Source organism: Euphorbia lathyris, chromosome 8 (assembly GCF_963576675.1).
Source record: "Euphorbia lathyris chromosome 8, ddEupLath1.1, whole genome shotgun sequence".
NCBI classification, from domain to species: domain Eukaryota; kingdom Viridiplantae; phylum Streptophyta; class Magnoliopsida; order Malpighiales; family Euphorbiaceae; genus Euphorbia; species Euphorbia lathyris.
In genome coordinates this window covers 35,844,608-35,852,664 of record NC_088917.1, presented here as the reverse complement: position 1 = coordinate 35,852,664, position 8,057 = coordinate 35,844,608, and the positions used below count along the sequence as shown (strand labels likewise).

General features: G+C 43.0%; 1 non-coding gene across 1 annotated transcript; it reads left to right on the top strand.

The window, feature by feature from the left end:
• The first annotated feature begins 6,750 nt into the window (after positions 1–6,750).
• LOC136204410 (small nucleolar RNA R71) lies at positions 6,751–6,857 on the top strand. The gene has a single exon (XR_010675252.1). It is a non-coding gene; the product is annotated as a small nucleolar RNA R71 (small nucleolar RNA).
• Positions 6,858–8,057: the final 1,200 nt, after the last annotated feature.

Here is an 8,057-nt window from a genome sequence, read left to right as displayed (position 1 = left end):
TTGTGTGTTCGCCCTTCGGATCCGTCAAGGGGGAGATTTGTCCGTGGGCGCCTTGGGATTTTGGACCCACCTAGATTTAATCCAGGACCCGTAGAACCGCCCGGAAGGGTTGAATCATTCCTTTGACTTCCTTCTGCGCCATCAGGGAATAACTCCCGATTGATTTGTCGTTCTCCAACTGCCGCCGTAGTAGTTACCACCGGTCCAAAGTTTAACAAGGGCCAAGATGATACAGCCGATGGGGACGCCATGCTCCAATGCGGAGTCATAAACGACCGCAGGCGATTCCCTGTCTCGGGTCCAAACCGCTCTCCGATTGCTTGTGCACACATGTTGATGAAAGCATCAGGGTTCATACTACTTTTGAGGTGCGTTGCAGGAGCAGTTGAATCTGTGCGGCCAGCACTAGACGGTGTAACTAATGGTGTTTCGATCCCTGAAGAGGGATTCTGATCTCCAGTTGTCATAGTTTCTTAATGTGAACGAAAAACCTTTTGTTTGATTAAGGATTCCACGCTCACCGCACCAATTGATAACAAGCAGAGAAATTCTGATCAACTTCCGTCCCTGTGGGGGCGTCGTTGGGTTCGACGGGGGGAAGCTCCGATGCCAAAGTCAGTAAGGTGAATCAAGGGAACAAACTGAATTGACAAAGGATGTGAGAATGTGTACCTTGATAGCCTAGGGATGTAGGCTATATATAGCTAGGAAGTTGTAACCTCCAGCAACTAGAAAGTCTCCATTAATGCTCCATTAATGGCGGTTACAGGTTATCTTTAACCTGGCGGTTAGCTAATTGATAGCTCATTAATGGTCTTTATGGCCGAGTCGGCGTTCAGCCGTTACCGTGGCGAATCAGGTGAATGAGGAGATTCACCTCATAGGTTCGCCAGCGGATCCCTTCAAACTGGATCAAGGAGATCCGCCCGCCGGATCTTCTTTGGGGATCTGTACACGGCGTTTCTCCAGGTGAATATCCCTTTCGGTCCTTGGGATAATATCTCGATGTTATCACAGGTGGTCGCTCTTGCGCTCAAGTGTTTGGGTGTCATATGAATTTGGCAAACGCTCTACAGTGTATTTTCACAAAATGGTCACGTTGGGATTGCATCATCCATCCGGTTGAAATCACGCATCACAAATAAACAAGATTAGAGGTTTTTAAAGGGTTGAAACATAGGCTAAGGTTTGGGGGTAGGAAGAAGGAAATGTAGGCAAAAAGTTAATGACTCAACTAGCTAGAATTTTTTTTCAAAAATTGGCACTTTTTTTATGTGCGAGATAAAAGCTTAAGGTTGTCTTATTTCAGTTCGAGAAGCAATTAAAGAATGTCTTTTATCCTTTCCTCTACAATTTATTTGGTTCAATTTTTTGAACAATAAATTTTCTTTTCTTTTTCTTTTCTTTTGAGATAGAGGGGACAAAGAGTCAATTTGAATTGGCTACTTCTTCTATTTAGAATTACAACCTTTCAATGATAGATAATGGAAATTTGAGGGATGTGTGCCTAAGGACCTTCTAGCTGAAATTAAGTCAATTAACTTGGGTAAGAAAGGGTATTTAGGAAGGCTAAGGGCTTGTAACACGGTTGATCAAAGAAAATGGGTAAATAAGGCTCAAAGGGGCTTATCTAGTGGAATTGGTAAAGGATTTTGGCTAATCAAAGACTGGGCTGCGTTCACAAATGGCTAAACCTAGATTGCCTAATCATTTCAAGTTCAATTATGACACCACATTCAACCAGTATTGGATGCAATTCCTATGAGCATAATGACAATAACTGTAATCCCACACCTAAGAGATCGATTGTTCCTAAAAATGAGTCTAAAATATCGACCTTTAGGCTCTAGCTCACAATTTAGGGGTTATTTGCAACAATCCTAGCCTCACCTAACGAAACGTTCCATGTCAATCTTAGTTAAAAACACTCTTTGGGGACTCAAATGTTGTTCACAAGTTTTTGCATGCATCGATTTCACTGAGCCTTCAGACTTTCAGAGCACAATTTCAACTGTAATGTCAGGATTGCTAGACGCATCAAAAATCAACTGCCTAAGATTCTTATTCTTTTTATTTCTGACTACTGAAAGCAAAAGCGAAATCTCCGAAATCCTAAGAATTGAAAGCAGACAATAAACAAACCAAAACATGCCACAAAACACAAATACAAATAGTGTATGAAGCATGCAATTGGTACATGTACAAAATGTCCTATCCTATTGCCTCCTCCCCCACACTAAATTATGCATTTAATTCCAAAAGATGCATATATATGAAATTGAACAGTAAGTGAAAGAAAAGAGATAGGATAGGAAAACTCCCTCATGGTGCGTCTATGTAACGCAGTGTCTCCACTGCGCCTAAGGCATCTTCATAAATTTTCAGACGCTGCCCATTGACCTTGAATGGGGGACTACGGCCGTTCGTGATCTCCACTGCTCCGGAGGAGAATAACTGTGTGACCTCAAATGGCCCATACCACCTCGACTTTAACTTACCAGGGAATAATCGCTGCCTGGAGTTATATAGTAACACCTTATCCCCTACCTCAAAGTGACGTGTGATTATTCTCTTGTCGTGCCATCTTTTCGTCTTCTTCCAAGGCATCCAACTTCAGTAACCGTTTTTCTCCTGCAACTCTTGTATCAAAATTTAGAAAACGTGTAGCCCAGTAGGCTCTATGTTCGAGTTATACGGGAAGATGCATGCCTTACCGTAAACTAGCCTAAATGGGGACATACCAATTGGTGTTTTAAACGTGGTCCTGTAGGCCCACAATGCGTCATCTAATTTGAGAGACCAATTATTTCTAGAGGAATTCACAGTTTTTTCAAGGATAGCTTTGATTTCTCTATTAGAAACTTCTACTTGGCCACTGGTCTGAGGGTGATACGGGGTTGCCACTTTATGGGTGACCCCGTATTTATGCAGGACCTGTCTAAAAGCCTGGTTGCAAAAATGGGACCCACCGTCGCTAATAATGGTGCGGGGAGTGCCAAACCATGTGAAAATGTTCTTTTGCAAGAATCGGATGACAGCCCGCGCATCATTACTAGGCAAGGCTACAGCCTCAACCCACTTGGAGACGTAGTCTACGGCTACAAGGATGTACTCGTTATTGAATGACTTCGGGAAAGGACCCATGAAGTCTATCCCCCAAACATCAAAAATTTCACAGACTAAAATTGGTTTCATAGGCATGGCATGTCTTTGTGAAATGTTGCCAGTTCGTTGACACTTATCACAGTTTTTAACAAAATCAAAAGCGTCACGAAAGATTGTGGGCCAATAAAGCCCACTCTGGAGTACCTTAGCTGCAGTCTTATCTGCCCCGTGGTGTCCACCCACCTCTTTGGAGTGGCAGAATGCCAGGACAGAGGCAATCTCCTCTTCAGGTATGCACCGTCGAATAATGTTGTCGCCACAGACTTTGAACAAATATGGATCATCCCAAAAATATTGCTTCGCATCATGCAGGAATTTTCTCCGCTGTTGGTAGGAGTATTCTGGACGGATCACCTTTCCTACAAGGAAGTTAGCAAAATCAGCGAACCAAGGTACATGTTGTACCGACAACAAGTATTCATCGGGGAATGTCTCTTGGATGCCTGCAGTCGTTTCCGCATTCATTTCCTCCTGTTCTAATCTGGAGAGATGATCATCAACCACATTCTCCACTCCTTTCTTATCTCGTATCTCCAGATCAAACTCCTGCAGCAACAAGATCCACCTAAGGAGTCTAGGTTTTGCATCCTGCTTAGAAAACAAATACCTCAATGCAGCATGATCGGTGTAAACAATAACTTTGGAAAGCACTAAATATGAACGAAACTTGTCAAGTGCAAAAATCACAGCTAATAACTCCTTTTCTGTGGTTGTATAATTTACTTGAGCATCATTAAGGGTTTTACTAGCGTAAGAAATTGGTTGGCAAATTTTGTCCACCTTCTGCCCTAAGCATGCACCTACAGCTGTGTCACTAGCATCGCACATCAGTTCGAAGGGTAAATCCCAATTCGGGCTAACCATTATCGGAGCTTTAGTCAGTTTATCCTTCAAGGTATTGAAAGATTCAAGGCATTCGGGTGTGAAAACGAAATTGGCATCCTTCAATAACAATTGGGTCATAGGCCTGGAAATTTTAGAAAAATCTTTAATGAAACGTCTATAAAAACCAGCATGACCTAAAAAACTCCTAACTGCTTTGACATTAGAAGGAGGGGGCAGTTTTTCAATGACCTCAATTTTAGCAGGGTCTACCTCTATACCTTTTCGTGACACCTTATGGCCTAGAACAATACACTCAGTGACCATAAACTGACACTTTTCCCAGTTTAGGACTAAATCAGTTTCTTCACATCTTTGCAGCATTAATCCTAAGTTATGCAAACAGCTATCAAAGGTCGTCCCAAAAATAGAAAAATCGTCCATAAAGACCTCCATGAAATCTTCTATCATATCAGAAAATATAGCTGTCATGCACCTCTGAAACGTAGCAGGTGCATTGCATAATCCAAAGGGCATCCATCTATATGCAAATGTCCCAAAAGGGCATGTGAAAGTGGTCTTTTCCTGATCGTCAGGATCCACTGAGATTTGCATGTAGCCCGAATACCCATCCACACAACAGAAGAAAAACTTACCTGCCATGCGTTCGAGCATTTGATCGATGAACGGAAGGGGAAAATGGTCCTTCCTAGTGGCATCGTTTAATTTCCTGAAGTCCACACACATTCGCCACCCCGTCGTTTTCCGCACCGGAATTAACTCATTCTTCTCGTTCAACGTCACTGTTGTGCCTCCCTTCTTTGGCACCATATGCACAGGACTCACCCACTGGCTGTCAGAGATCGGAAATATCATCCCTGCATCAAGCAGCTTAATCACCTCAGCCTTCACCACCTCCTTCATTTTCGGATTAAGCCTTCTCTGTGGTTGAGCAGTCGGCTTCACTTTATCTTCCATATAGATCCGGTGTTCGCAGAGCGATGGGCTGATCCCTTTTATATCAGACATTTGCCATCCAAAAGCCCCCTTATGCTTCCTCAACACCTCCACCAAGTGATCTTCCTCAGGACCTGTAAGTTTAGCAGAGATAATTACAGGTAAATGTACAGGTGGTGCCAAGAACACATATTTTAAATGTGCCGGTAAGGGTTTTAGATCAAGGGTTGGTGGTTCTTCGATTGACGTTTTAGGCCTCGTTTTGGTCTCTCTCTCTCCAGTAGTTCATCGTGCCGAGCCCAATTACATCCTTCTTTACTTCCGTCCTCAACGTCTTCATCTGACATCTCCTCCTCTTCCAGTTCGATGTTCAGATTCTTGACCTCGTTTTCCTGAAAAGTACTCTCAACCAAAGAGTCAGTAAGGCTTAGGAAATTACAACACTCGTCATCAACGGGAAATTTTATAGACTTCAGAATATTGAATTCTACTTCCTCATTCTGCAATCGGAGAATTAATTTTCCCCCTTCCACATCAATCAGGGTTCGTCCTGTCGCGAGGAAAGGCCTGCCTAATAAGATAGGCACCTGATCATCCTCCTCGATGTCCATTATCACAAAGTCAGCCGGGAAGATGAACTGATCTACCTTCACTAAAAGGTCTTCTACCACCCCTACTGGTCGCCTTATCGATCTGTCAGCCAGCTGTATGGTGACTGATGTTGGTTTCGGATCTCCCATCCCCAGTTTCCTGTAAACAGACAAAGGCATTAAGTTAATGCTTGCTCCTAGATCACATAAGGCACGTTTAAAATGAACTTTGCCTATTGTACAAGGTATGCTAAAACTACCAGGATCCTTAGATTTTTTTGGGAGTGGGTTTGTGAGCATCGCAGAACATTCCTGGCTCAGCATTACAGTCTCATGATCTCCTAATCTTTTCTTTTTAGAGATTAATTCTTTCAAAAACTTTCCATACACAGGCATATTCTCAAGAAGTTCAAGGAATGGAAGATTAATCTCTATTTTCTTAAACACATTAAGCATCTTTGAATAATCCTTATCTAATTTAGCTCTTCTAGAAGTAGGATAAGGTAATGTCACCTGTGTTGGTGGGTCAACAGTGTCAGTTATCGAAACCGGACCAGAAACACTTACTTGAGGAGAAGATGGAACAGACGAGTTATTACCAGTAACTGGGTCTAACCCCTCGTCTCGTTGAGGCACAAAATCTTGTCCTTTGACCTGTGTTCCACTTTTGAGCGTGATTGCTCGTGCTTCCTCTTCTGCCAACTTACTCACTTGCGTCCGAAGTCTTTGACAGAATGCTTCATTATGTGCCAATCTTCCCTCCATGGCACTCATGCTCTCTATCAGGGCGTCGATACCCTTCTCTAAATTGAATTCAGAACCTGTCCTTCTGTTCCTGTCCTGCTTTAAATAGTGGATCTGTTCGAGCACAATGGGACATTCCACACTCTTATGCCCTCCGCTTCAAACCTCACAGCTCACCACTAACACCGGTGATTTCAAGTGATTTCCCAGCAAAGCTACTTTTTCTGTGAGTGCTGCTATCTGAGGATTTGATTTTGGACACACTCCAATGCACTCCTCTGTTGTTGTAACCCTGCTCGGAGGCGGCTTTACAACTTGCCAACATGCACTTCGTTCCGCCAATTCTTTCACCAGATTATAAGCCTGTATTGCGGTTTTGTTGAACAAATTTCCTCCTGTCGCTGTATCAAGAAAAGCACGGCTAACAGGAGATATCCCCGAATAGAACATATCAACGAGCTGGTACCACTGGTAATCATGATGGGGGCACCTTCTCAACAATCTCTGGAACCTCTCCCAGGCTAGATGCAGGTTCTCACTTTCAGACTGCCTAAACGATGCGATTTCGCTTCTGAACTGAGCAGTCTTGGATGGAGGGAAATATTTCGCTAGGAAAGTTGATACACTGGTGTCCCAATCAGTGAGAGAGCCTGGTTCAACTGAATGTAGCCATTCTGCAGCTTCTTCTTTCAAGGAAAATCTGAACAACTTCTGGTAGACTTGTGCAGATGTGACTTCTTCGCACTTGAAGGTGCTATAATATTCTACGAACTTGTCAAGGTGTGAATTGGGATCTTCGTAGTAATCCCCCTTGAACTGTCCCGAGTTCTGAATCATCTGGATCATCGCTGGTCTGATTTCGAATGATTCCGCTGTTATTGCCGGATCAAGGATGCCGGAGGTGCTTGTCGGCCGCCTCGCCTTCAGCAACTCCATCACTGACATATCCTCGGCCATCGTATCCTCGTCTCAGGCCCTGCAAGAACAGTTTCAGCTTATGAATTCAGACAAGAGTATGATTGATTATCAGACCCTCGGTTAGAGGATTCCCAAACAATTGTTCAAGCTTCGTAATGAATTGATTAGTTATAAACAAAAAATAGTCCCCGACAACGGCGCCAAAAACTTGATGCTCGTAAATTATATAGCGGTTAATAGGACAAGTGTATCCTATCGCAGCAAGTAATACAGTGCTAAGCACGAGGTCGAACCACAAGGACTATTTGCCACAACTAATTAGTCTAGGGAAGAAGACGTAATTGGTCAGGAGGTTGAATAAATATTGGAGAAGTGATTAAGCAGATGACTTTTGAAAACAAAAGATAAAAAAGTTTGATCGGGAGGATTTGATCTAATTGATGAAACAATCTAAGATGGGGATTCCCTTAATTGGTCTCCAGGTATGATTTACTGGGATTCAGGTTTATATCCTAATGATAGTTGACGGTAATCACCTAATTAACCACATGAAGACTGCCAATCTCGTGTGGTCTATTCACATGCAATCGGTTAACGGCTTGATTAGGCATATAACCTAGGTATGCAAAGCATTAGGTTCTGTGGTGATTAAGGCTAGAGCCGTAGCCCAGCCACCAGTCCGCACTCCTAGTGGTCTCTAGCGAGGTCAGATTATTCTCATTCGGATTAGGTAGTTCCTTGGTCAGGTACTCACCTATCTACAATCCTAAATTTGTCAGAATCAAGGCTTTAGGTTCAGCAATTTTGGGCTAGTTGATCATCATCGAATCTCATTCTAACAATAATCCTAATTCTGACAAA